At 42.6% G+C, this 13,637-nt stretch overlaps 1 protein-coding gene across 1 annotated transcript in view; it reads right to left on the bottom strand.

Annotated features, from left to right (window-relative positions):
- The window catches only part of SPTBN1 (spectrin beta, non-erythrocytic 1), a 185,338-nt gene that overhangs the window by 85,204 nt on the left and 86,497 nt on the right, over window positions 1-13,637 (bottom strand). The gene's annotated exons all lie outside the window — the stretch shown is intronic.

Genomic DNA, 13,637 nt, shown 5'->3' with positions numbered 1-13,637 from the left:
GGTATTAAAAACACCTGATAGGATAAATTCACTCATGACCTTGATCTGCTATGGCCCTTTCACCTGTTCAGTCACATGCCCTGTGTACCGTGCACAACAGAGAAAATGGCAGAGAAATATGGCTGGGCATCGGAAGAGCAGGGGCTTGGGCCCAGAATTTTGCATAGACTACCTCTATAAACCTCGGAAGGAAGGTTGGGCAATCCTACTTCCGTAGTGATACTGCCTCGGAAACCCAAGAAGGGGTCGCTGTGAGTCGGGGCTGACTCGATGGCAAATAACAACAACAACAACACCTCTATAAAATGACTGGACAACTGTATCACCGCACATTCTACCTTTCTTTGAAAAGGCAAATGCTGGTTTATGGTTAAAAAAATTTAAAAAAGAAAGAATGGGATAAATGCACATTAAAGTCATTCAGAAAATAGTAGTAAGTTTTTCAAGTCTGAGTAACCAAGTTCAGTATAATTCAAAACATAAAATTCTAGAACCACCTGCCCAGAAGTAGCCCTTCGCATCCTATACAAGAAGACTTCTCATCTTCTTGCCTCTGCAGAATGTTCTAAATGAAGGCTGTGCCCTGGAAACACCCAGGCATACTCCCTGACTCTGTTCTCTGCAGAGCTACTCTCCTGTCAATTACTCGCCCTGCTTCTAGTTCCAATGGCATGAATTTGCACCAAAAGAATCTAAGACACATTCTTCCAAGTGCACACTCAAACCTAGAAGAACGTTTACTCATGAATCTACACAAAAGAGGAGTGGAACCCAACAATTTATTCTGTATTTCAAAGTCACTCAATGACAATGAGAAAGTCATCTTTGCTGATGGGGCATGTATCTAGTAGCCTGTGGGTACTGGGTTCCCAAGCTGGCCAGAGGACTAGCAAACTGGCCAACACCCTGGGAAGGTGCTGCTGAGGCCTCCAACACCCTTACTCCAGGGAGAGGATGAGGGAGGTGGCACTAGATGATCCTCAATTGCTGCCAACCTGGTAAGTGAGGCAGCTAAAGCACCTGCCAAAACACCAGCTGCCTGCTGCCTCAAGTAGCAACTCGCTCCAGCCTTTCCCTATGGGAACAGCCTGTCCAGAGGGTCAGAGGGGCCTTTCCTTGGGAAAAAAGGCCAACCCAAAACATAAAGTGGTAAGGATCCCAAGGGCAGGATGGAGAGAGAATGCAGATTGGTGGGTACCAAGAGCTAGGGGAGAGGGAGAAATGGGGAGCAAGTGCTTAATAGGCAGAGTTTCTGGCTGGGTGGATGAAAATGTTTAGAAATATAGGTATGGCTGCAAACACTGTGAACACACTAAATACCACTGAAGTGTTCACTTTACAATGATTAAGTTTATGTTGTCAATTTCACCTCAATTTTTTATTTTTTTTTTAAAAGGGCAAGACCAAGGGAGCAAGAAAAGGTGGTGAGGGTCCCACTGCAGTCTGAAAAATGAGCTGCTCTGATAACATGAAGATAGGTCACACAGAAAAGATCACATGCATTATTCATCACAATCATCATGATGGACACTAGCTTTACTACAGTGATGTGGACAGCTGTATTTTTTGGCCTGAGGTTAGCTGCTCTGAAAGGACAGGTCCAGGGTAGAACACACAGGCTCACTAAGCTTTTCTACATGCATTTCACAGATGGCCTCTGCCAAGGCACCAAGGAGCTCTTGGTTCAAATGTACTTAAGTACTAACCAAAATAATAATAAAAAATAAAACACTGCCACTAAGTCAATTTCAACTCATGATGACTCTGTGGGACAGAGATGAACTGCCCCAAAGGTTTCCAAAGCTGTAAATCTTTACAGAAGCAGAATGCTTCATCTTTCTCCCACGGAACAGCTGGTAGGTTCAAAACACTGATTTTTGGCTACCAGCTGAATGCATTAACCACTGTACCACCAGAGCTCCTTCAAATGTACTTAAGGCCAACTAATATATATATTTTTAATGATAATATCCTTTATGTGCTACACAAGGAGCTCTGGTGGTGCAGTGAGTAAGGTATTCAGGTGCTAACCAGGAGGCTGGCGGTTCAAACCCACCAGATGCTCCTTGGGAGGACGATGAGGCAATTTCCTTCTGTAAAGATTTACAGCCTTAGAAACCCAATGGAGTCACCTGAGCCACAATCAACTCGATGGCAGTGAGTTTTACATGCTATACAGGAGTTGGGAAATGTCTTAAGTAAAGCCTTTGATGTGAGTCTTAGGCGGTTAATAAAGAGTTTGGGGCTCAAAGTCACTACCACACCCAGCCTATCAAGGGAACAAGATAAAAATGAAAGCCTGCCTGGATTAAGATATTTCTAAATAAATAAGCACTAAGTATGTTTCTCAATCAACTGTCACTCCTCTGGGGGACTCTCACATTAAAGAAGCAGCCTGGGCTCCTTTCAGGTTCTCAATAAGGAGTTAACCAGTTCTTTTATGAGGAGATTTCAAGGACTGCTTCAAAAAACAGTAAATGAACTCCTAACAGCACTATGTCCTAAACAGTTATAGCAAAGTCCCAACCCCCTCCCATGAAGTTAAGGCCATGCCCACAGAGAAGTCATGGGTGAGAGCAGAGAGAACTGAGTGGAGATACAACAAACTGAGGATCTGTGCAAAGACGGCTCTCCAGGGCTGCTGTGTCCTTGTAAACATGAGGAAGAAGGGAGGAAGGAAGAGGACAGGGAAATTTAGAAAAAGGACAGAGTTTGCTTTCCTGTCCTCTCTCCTTTCTTCTTTCCTCTCCTCACAGCTTCAGGTGCAGTACACAAAGTACTTGGAAAGCCCCAGGTAACATGAGTGCGCTAGAAAAATCACCCAGGGTCTAAGTTCCTAGGGCTCACACCACTGCAAAAGGCATGGAGGATCTCAACTAGGGACCTGAACAGAATCAATACTCCCATGACACTCTAGGGGCAGGAAATTGGCTCAGGCTCAAAAGAGAGACACACAGACCAGCCAGCTTAGCGTGTCCTCTTACAATGGAGCGCCCAGTGAACAACAAACACTTCTGAAGCCGGAAGGAGGGAAAGGGTGGGGAAAAATCTACCCAGAGGCCCAGCTGAGGATGAGGCTGCATGTCCTTGGGGACTCTGTCCTTTGTTCCACCCTTCCTGGGAAGGCACATGACATCATCCCTGTACTCCCAACCCAGCGAGGAGGAGGCCAGGCCAGATGCCTGAGGAGGAGCAAGAGGTCGCTGGCAAAGACAATGGAAGACAGTCCAGAGGCCCATTTCCAAGCTGCTGTCACTGTGCCTGTGCTGTGTGAGGAGGAGGTGGGAGCAGCAGAAGGAAGCTCTAGCAGTATAAGACAAATGCAGTGATATGAAAAGGGAGTCAGTCCATGGAGCCCCTCGGTGGTACAAACGTTAACACAAGCTTGGGTGCCAACCAAAAAGCTGGTGCTTCAAGTCACTCAGAGAGGCCTCTGACAGCGGCTTGGCAATCTACTTGCAAAAAACCAGCCACTGAAAGCCCCATGAGGAACAGTTGTACTCTGACACATATGTGGTCACCACGAGTCAGAACCACCTTGGCAGCAATTGGTTACAAGATCCATATTAAGATTTGATTATTTAGACCAGAGGTTCTCAACCAAGGGCTATTTTGTTCCCAGGAGATATACGACAATGTTGGAGACATATCTGACTGTCATACTGGGACACTGCTGGCATCTACCAGGTAAAGGCCAAGGATGTTACTAAATGCACAGTCCTCAGGGACCTCACGAGTGGCAGGATATCCAGGTTAAAAAGGGTGGGAGGCAAGGCTAGGCCCCAAGCCCCCTAGAACCAGGAAAGGGAGGGAGCAGGAGCGGCTGGGGACCACAGAGTGGCAGGTTCCAGGTAGGAATTAGGTAAGAGGAGGGTGCCGAGGTTTCCAACAACTAAGGGAAACAAACTTGTCTGTCAGTTTGTCATCCTGTGAGGCCTGTATGTTGCTGTGAGGCTTGAGGCTGTGCCACTGGTGATTCAGATGCCAGTAGAGTTGCACATGGTGCACAGGTTTCAACACAGATTACAGACTAACACAGAGTAGGAAGAAAGAGGAGGCCATCCACTTCTCAAAAATTGGCCAGGGAAAACCTTATGAATAGCGGAGAAACACTGTCTGATACAATACTGGGCAACTTTATGAATAGATTGGAAACATTGTCTGACACAATGCACCAAGACTACCCCTTGGGTTGGAAGGCACTCAAAATAGGACTGGGAAAGAGCTGCCTCATTAAAGTAGAACCAACTTAATGATATGAATAAAGTAAGTCTTTCAGGACCTCCATGTGCTGACGTGGCATGACTCAAATTGAGGAGAAACAGCTGCAAACATTCATTAATAATCAGAACATAGAATGTACAAAGTATGAATCTAGGAAAATTGGAAATTGTCAAAAATGAAATGGAACACATAAAGACTGATATCCTAGGCATTAGTAAACTGAAATAGACAAGCTTTGGCCATTTTGAATCAGACAACGATATGATCTACCATGACAGAAATGACAAATTGAAGAGGAATGGCATGGCATTCATCATCACAAAAGATGTTTCAAGATCTGTCCTCAAGTACAATGCTGTCAGTGATAGGATAATATGCATACGCCTAAAAGGAAGACCAGTTAATACAAATATTATTCAAATTTATGTACCAACCATCAAAGCCAAAGATGAGGAAATTGAAGATTTTTATCAACTTCTGCAGCTTGAAATACACCAAACATGCAATCAAGATGTGTTGCTTATCACTGGTGATTGGTATGCAAAAGTTGGAAACAAAGAAGAATCACTGGTAGTTGGAAAATTTGGCCTTGGTGACAGAAAGAACGCTGGAGATTGCATGATAGAATTTAGCAAGACCAATGACTCATTCATTGTGTGTACCTTTTTTCAACAACACAAATGGTAGCTATACACGTGAACTTCGCCAGATGGAGTACACAGGAATCAGACTGACTACAGCTGTGGCAAGAGGTGATGGAAAAGCTCAATATCTTCAGCCAGTACCAGGCTAGGAGCTGATTGTGCTACAGACCATTAACTGCTCATATGCAAGTTCAACTTGAAGTTGAAGACAATTAAAACAAGTCCACAAGAGCCAAAATATGATCTTGAATATATCCCTCCTGAATTTAGAGACCGTCTAAAGAATACATTTGATGCACTGAATACCAATGACCAGAAACCAGATGAATTGTGGGATGACATCAAGAGCATCATCCATGAGGAAAGTAAGAGGTCATTAAGAATATGAGAAAAAAAGAAAAGACCAAAATGGATGTCAGAAGAGACTGAAACTTGCCCTTGAGTGAAAAGTAGCTAAAGCAAATGGAAGAAATGACAAGATAAAAGAGCTGAACAGAAGATTTGAAAGAGCAACTCGAGCAGACAAAGTCAAGTACTATAATGAAATGTGAAAAGACCTGGAGTTAGAAAACCAAAAGGAAAGAACACGCTCAGCATTTCTCAAGCTGAAAGAACTGAGGAAAAAATGTAAGCAATTTTGCAATATTGAAAGATTCTATGGGCAAAATATTGAATAATGCAGGAAGCATCAAAAGAAGATGGAAGGAATAAACAGAGGCACTGTACCAAAAAGAACTGGTTGATGTTCATCCATTTCAGGAGGTGGCATATGTTCAAGAACAAACAGTATTGAGGGAAGAGGTCGAAGATGCGCTGAGGGAATTGGCAAGGAACAAGGCTCCAGGAATTGACGGAATACCCATTGAGATGTTTCAACATATGGATGCCCCGCTGGAGGCACTCACTTGGTTATGCCAAGAGATTTGGAAGATAGTTACCTGGCCAACTGACTGAAAGAGATTCATAATTGTACCCATTCCAAAGAAAGATGATCCCACAGAATGTAGAAATTATCAAACAATATCATTAACATCGCATGCAAGTAAAATCTTACTGAAGATAATTCAAAAATGGTTGTAGCAGTATATTGACAGAGAACTTCCAGAGGTGCAGGCTGGATTCAGAAGAGGATGTGGAACAAAGGATATCACTGCTAAAGTCAGATGGATCTTGGCTCAAAGCAAAGAATACTAGAAAGATGTTTACTTGTGTTTTATTATTGACTAAGCAAAAGCATTTGATTGTGTGGATCATAAAAAATTGTGAATAACATTGAGAAGAATGGGAATTCCAGAACACTTAATTGCATTCATGAGGAACCTGTACATAGACCAGGAGGCTGTCATTCAAACAAAACAAGGGAATACTGCATGGTTTAAAATCAAGAAGGGAGCGCATCAGAGTTATATTCTTTCACCATACTTATTCAATCTGTATGCTGAGCAAATAATCTGAGAAGCTGGACTTACAAAGAAAAACATGGCATCAGGATTAGAGGAAGAATCATTAACAACTTGCAATACGCTGACAACACAACTTTGCTTGCTGTAAGTGAGGACGACCTGAAGTACTTACTGATGAAGACAGAAGAATACAGTGTGTAGTATGGATTACTCAGAAGGAAGATGGGGCGAGCTACTTCCATAGTGATACTGCCTCGGAAACCCAAGGAGGGGTCGCTATGAGTCGGGGCCGACTCGACGGCAAATAACAACAACAACAACAGTATGGATTACATCTCAATATAAAGAAAATAAAAATCCTCAAAACTGGACCTATAAGCAGCTTTGCGATAAATGGAGAAAAGACTGAAATTGTCAAAGACTTCATATTGCTTGGTTATATAATCAACGCCAATGGAAGCAGCAGTCAGGACATCAGACAACATATAGCACTGGGTAAATCAGCTGCAAAGGACCTCTTTCAAGTGTTGAAGAGTTAAGATGTCTCCTTGAGGACTAAGGTGCACCTGACACAAGCCATGGTATTTTCAATTGCCTCATATGCATGTGAGAGCTGGACAATGAATAAGGAAGACTGAAGAGTTGATGTTTTTGAGCTGTGGTGTTGGCAAAGAATGCTGAAAGTACCGTAGACTGCTAAAAGAACTAACAGGTCTGTCCTGGAGAAAGTGAAGCCAGAATGCTCCCTGGAGGCATGAATGGCTAGATTTCATCTCACATACTTTGGTCATGTTGTCAAGAAGGGACCATTCCCTGGAGAAGGATGTCATGCTTGGTAAAGGTGGAGGGTAAACAAAAGAGGGGAAGGCCTTCAACAAGGTGGATTGACACAGTGGCGGCGGCGATGGGCTCAAGTGTAGCAAGAATTGTGGAGCTGGCTCAGAACCGGGCGGTGCTGTGCATAGGGTCACTGTGAGCTGGAGATGACTTGAGGCACTTCACAACAACTCAACAACAACAAAAAAACTAACCAGTTCAAAATGCCAAAAGTGTCAAGGTTGAGAAGCCCTAGTATGGATGGTCTGGGCTTATGCCACTTTGGTAGGCATCTGCAGTGTTGAAGAGTACCCTCCTCAAAGGGACACTAAGTTGGTGTGGTAGTTAAGTTTGTGTGTAAACTTGGCTGGGACTGGTTGAGTGGCTGGGCAGCTGGATGTAGTATTCCCCATAATGAATGGAAATCAACTCCAGGGTAGAATCTACTGTTCAACAGCCTGCCATGCTCTACCGACCTTGGGACTTTCAATGGACTTGAATTAATGGCCTGCCATGTGGTTTGGTAACATCAGGAGTGTGCCTTTTTACTTGACAACCTTGGGCTTGTTAGTCTCAGCAGCCACTAGCTGTCTGAGTGAAGAAAAGCCTCTAGCTTTTTTTTTTTTTTTTTTTCTGGCAGCAGGAAGCAGAGCAGAAGCCCATGATTGAGGGGGTTTCACCCAGCACCTAGAGCCTGGCACTTTGAAGTTGGACTTAAAGCCTCCAAACTGTGAGGGAATAAACTACTGTTTGTTAAAGCCATCCCATTTAGGTAAAGAATATTCAGAGCAGCACTAGGTAACCAGAACAGTTGGTATGACACACATTCAACATTCTTTTTGCCCACATCAAAGGCTTTTTGATCATGCTGGACTTGCATGTTGATCAAGGGCAGCAGAAATTCCTTGCCTTCAGGCCCACTCACTCTCCAAGGGGTGTGCTTCCTTGCGAGGCAGAGGGCTGCTCCACACCAAGAGCAGCTGGCAGAACAGGGACAGGCCAGTCTGGGTCCGGGTCTATGTGAAGGTGAGTATTTCTGTCCCCACACCCCATCTGTTATACTTTTATTGGCTGTTACTATTGTCAAATCACATCTGCATCTTCTCCCAAGAGCTTGACACAGTTGAGCCTCATGCTGACTGGGGCAGTTCCCACCCAGCCCAGCCCAAAACTCAGCAGGTGATGCCACCAAGGAACAGGCACTCCCGTGCCCCCACTCCCTGTCAAGATCTCTCAATAGTGTTTGCCCCCTTTCCCACATTATATTAATTTATAGGGACTCACCTAAAGGCTTCTCCAGGATTAAATGAGATCAGACAATATGCACATCAAAGTGTCCAGCCTGTCATAATTGCTCATCAAAACAGTTTCCTCTCCCTTTCCCAGCAAAGAAGTATTTTCACCATTACAACCCATCACTCAAACCATTTGAGAAACTTACCAGGAATCACAGTACATAATCTCAGGGTCCAACGAGCCGTTAGAAGTCATCTACATTAATTTTCTTCTAAAAGAAAAACTCCCTTTTACAAGACTCCAAAGATACTACCTAAAAATCCCAGGAAGGGAGGAAACTACGTGTGCAAGTGTATGTAGCGGGAGGTTGCTTAATAGTTACATAACACTTTTTTATTAAAAGAGCAATAGCATTTACTTCATCTCAGGCATTGGTCTAAGTGTCTTATAATACTCACAACTCTGAGGTAGGAACTGAGCTAGGATCTCTACAGGAAAGCTGGCTCTGGAGCCCGAGTTCTCAATCACCATGTGACACTGCCTCTATCCTCTGGCACAAAAACGAAAACCATGTTTCAATGGTACAAGATTTAAAATCAACACTCTAACCCAAGTTCTTATATTATGAAAAGATCAGCTCCCTTGCCAAGTAACTCTCCATCAAGGCTACTTCTGTCCCTCAATGGCAAACCAAGGCTTGCCCTACCTTCAAAGTTACAGGGACTAGGTCTCCTTGGATCTTCTTACAGAGGTCTTCCTGTTTAAGGATTGCCCTTTCTTTTCTGGTTTAACATTCCTTACTCTTTGTCAACGACTGTCACACATGGTTCACACACGACAACCCAAGACTGTACCTGAAGACACTACCCCTTCATAGTAAGGACTTCACATACCTACTACTACAACTCAGGACTTGAGGCAGCTGAAGCTCTAGCAGTTCAGATAGGAAAAATGGGGAATGAAGAATCAAGTGAAGAAAGAGTGAGAAGAACCAGCAGTTCTCTAGGAAAAGAAGCTTGGTGGGCAGTTTCTGCAGCAATGCTGGGATGGGAGTCAGGAAGAAGGAAGCCTACGGGGGCTTCTCTAAATATGTTTCCCAGATCCATAAGTTTTGCCAAAATGCTCCCTGAAGCCCTGGAAACCTGAGAACCAGAAGAGGTGCCTTAGGTTCAGAGCTCAATTATCCAACTGCCTGATCAATGAGAAGGATTGGGAAGCAGATGAGAAAACCACCCTCTAGTGGAGTGGCAACATCTACAGTAACTTCTGAACCCTGAAGGAGTAAGTTACGAGTAAAAATTCTGTTACGGTGTTCTTTCTTGAAAACAGAATTTTAAAAGATGGGGTACCTACAATAATGCCACCATGCATAAGAACAGCAATTTATACTTTCTCAAAACTCAAAGACCCCAAAGCAACTCTGTCAGGGAGATGGGTAGGATACAAGAGCCATCTCCAGGCTCACTGAGGTTAAGGGCTACACAGTGTCATCAGTGAGGAGTGGCGAGGCTGGCATGTGAAAAAGGTCCTTGGGTGTTGCTCTTTCTGTTTCACTATCTTGTTGGGGCTTCCAACACAGCAGAAAGGTAAGACAGGTTGTAGTACATAGCTGCACCTTCTCCTTACAGCAGTTTTTGTTACTTGATTTTTGATGAATAAGTTGAAGTTTTCAAAAGGTCTCTCAGAAGAAAGGGATAAGATATTTAGAACAGAGAAGCATATTTTCTTAATGGTTAAACCACAGGGCTAGGAAAATCCTCTCCATCATCAGGCCCTTCTAGAAGCATATAATCTACTTATCTTTTTAGAGAATGACTATTATCAGTATTGGAAGGCTAATGCTTCAACATTTATTTACTCTGGTGAATTTGCTACAATTGGAAAAATGAATGCTGTTAGCATGAGTCAAGTTACAGGATACAGAAATAGCTTTGATGAACAGAAAGGCATTGTGTTAAGGAAATGATCATACAGCTCAAGTGCTAAACACAACCACATTCATCATATTTCCATGCCAGTCTGGCTATGGAAACGGACAGGAGCCAGGGATAAAGAAAGGCCTGAAGGCATGGAACATCTATGGATGGATAGAAAGGGAAATACAGAAATAGGAACTGTCAAATGGCCTCATTCTTTCCTCTCAAAGACTGAATTTATACCTGGCTTAAGGAAGCAAATCCTCTTTCCATTTTGTCAAGGGGTTTAAACCAATAGGTATAACCCAAGAACATTTTCTATTCAATTCTTCTTTAATTGTGCCAAGATAATGCCCTATACTAGTGACAGCTAGCAATCCTGTATGACTTTTGCCTTGTATAGGCATATAGCTATGGTAGGTATAGACTTGGACTTATAATAGAAAAGGAGGGGCGAGGATGGAAGCTGGGAACAAAGCAAAAGAAGACAATGAAGCAATCATCCTGTGAACACATCCCCACTAGTGGCTGTTTGTATCCATAATCTGTGGAGTTACCTGAGTGTGGGCTAATCTGAAAATCAGAGTATACTACTCCAATATTTATAAAGTGCTTAGTATATGCAAAATTCCATCTAAGACAAGGTTTCTGCCCTCAACGAACTTAAAGTCTAGCAAGGGAAATAAAATTAAAAGTTAAAAAATATATAAATAACAAAAGATATTTTAAAGAAGTATTGGATGAGCAGTGAAGAATGACTTTGACAATGTATTTTTGTATGTTTTGTATGTTTGTATGCTTGGTAAAGTAGACGGTAAGCAAAAAAGGGGAAGACCCAAAACGAGATGGATTGACACAGAGGCTGTTGATGATGGGTTCAAGTGTAGCACAGACTGTGACTAGGGAGTGTTTTGTTCTGTTGTCCACAGGGTTGCTATGAGTCAGAGACAACTCAATGGCACCTAACAACAACAGAAGAAAAAACTCATAGCAGGACAGTTCCAGGCCCCACTCTCTAACAATTACCCAAATCCCCTGCCTCATGGGCTCTCCCCATTCTAACCCACCTTGCACATCACTGCCATAGTCATCTTCCCCAAACAGTGGTAACCCTACTACATGAAACCTTTCAGTGGCCCCCACACATCCACGGGGCAATCCAAATCGCTGCGCCTGGCATGCAAAGTTCCCAAGCAGCCTCTCCTAGCATACCAGGTTACTTGAAGAACTACCTTAAACCATCATCTCTGTTCCACCTCAATGGGTCCTCTCTCACTCATCATACTCTTAACTCTAACCTTGCACATTCCTTTTACACATCTTTGCTTATATCAGTTTCCTGACCTGGAAGGCACTCTCTCTTTTAAGATCAGTTCTTCTAAGAGGCCTTTTCCTACTGAGTGGGCAATCGTTGTTTAAAGGGATGTGATTTCTAATCTTTTTATTAGGTATTCTGTGTCCTATCCCTTCAACTAGCCTATAACTGCCTCTAGGGCATGAACTCAATTCTGCCAACCCTGGCATTAAGTGGGTGCACAACTGACATTTGTTGAATAAATCACCAAACTTCCAGTGCCCAACATTTAGGCTTTCAAAAAATCCTGCTGCTGCTGCTGCTGCCGCTGCTCCTGGTCCTGCTAATGTTAAGAATTCCAAACCACATAGACAAGGCCTAAGTAACTATCACCATGAAGCACAAAGAATCTTTCACAATTGATTTGTTTCTTTCAATTATTCCTCATTATCTGATAAATGACAAAAGGCAATTTTATAATACTGTCTTTCAGCTTAAAAAGATCCAAGCACCAACCTAAAAATCTGAAAAATATTTTGTTTGTTTTTATTTTGTTTTGGAGTGCTCTCTCTCTCTCTACACACACACACACACACACATATACATATACATATATACACACACACCTGTTTGGTAGAGTGAAGCTGTGAAATACACAGGATGTAATTATGATGTTATTTTAACATGACCCAAAAAGACCAACTGTCACAAGGCTTAGTTTCATGCCAAGTTTTAACAATTCATCTATTAAAGCTCAATATTTTATTTTATTTTTCAAGAAAAAAGAAAAAGAATCCTAGTTGCAAACAAATGAAAATAGTAGGGTGGAGTCCCATATGTGTTTTCGCTTGAAAAAATAAATAAATCATTTCCCATGAACAACATGCAAAGTACACAGAGCAGGAAACGGGAAACAGGCAACTGCTTGTATTGATAATAGAAAATCAAACTGTTATCTTGAGGCAGCAAGAGGAAGGAAACTAATCTTTTGACTGAAGGCCTCCTGTGACAGATTAGTCTGAGCGCCTTTAATTCATGTTTGCCAGTTAGTATATTAATAGAACTTGAGTATTTTCCCTAACAGTTTGACCAGCTTCAGGGACAAAAGACATAAAAACATCTGTCTAAATGTATGTGTAGCAAATACTGAATTCCCCATGAATTCCCCATTGATACTCAGCCTGATACACAAACTGTAAAGCCAACTATGAACTCTACATAACCTTGCACCTACAATTTACATCGGCTAAATGGTTCTTGCTTGCAGCTCAGAGAGAGTCATTCTTCTGAGCAGCTAACGTAGAAACCAAGGTATTGCAATGAGAACCTCTGAGGGGAGACCTGCAATAGACTAAGAAAGGAGGCTCCAGATTCCATGGACTGCCTCCCTGCCATGATCATTATTATTATTACTTCAAGGGTGAGCATCTTAAAGTCAGAATCCATCAAGATCCAAGACTGTCAGGGAGGCTGAGGTTATGGGGGGGGGGTGCTTATTCTGAAAACAAATGGGCAGAATAACACAATTAACTACTCTAAAATGAAAGTTATACAGTGAGAACCAAGGTGACATAATTGTAGTGTAAAATGCCAACACCAGGGGGAAAAAAGGTAAATAAATGCCTTAAAGAAACAGAAATAGGACTTCTTGAAGAAATATTCACAAACTGTTTGTTAAATATCCCTGAATATGGGTGGCATGCTTCAAAATGCTTTCATATATATGGGATGTTATCATGAACCCAGTGATATGCTACTCTCCATCTCTACAACACAGTTCAGCAAGAAATGGCCTGAAACTGGGGCCAGAGAGCATCAGTTAAACAAAGGGATAAAAAAAGCCCAAGTCTGCTCCTATGCCCCAGTGGGTATGCTGGGACCATCACTAACTTCCATCTCATTTAACTATTACAACCTGTTCTTTTAACTAAATGAGGAAACTGAGACACAGAAATGGTTCTGGTGATTCACCTGAGGTCACAATTGCAGTAAAGGCATATCCAGGATTATTGTTGTTGTTGTTGTTATGTGCCGTCGAGTCGGCCTGAACTCACAGCGACCCCCCTTGGGTTTCTGAGGCAGTATCACTACGGAAGTAGATTGC

This window comes from Orycteropus afer, unplaced genomic scaffold (assembly GCF_000298275.1).
Source record: "Orycteropus afer afer isolate SDZICR_OR568_19922 unplaced genomic scaffold, OryAfe1.0 scaffold00046, whole genome shotgun sequence".
Taxonomy (NCBI): domain Eukaryota; kingdom Metazoa; phylum Chordata; class Mammalia; order Tubulidentata; family Orycteropodidae; genus Orycteropus; species Orycteropus afer.
The sequence above is the reverse complement of the archived record's forward strand: the minus strand, read 5'-3'. Positions and strand labels throughout refer to the sequence as shown.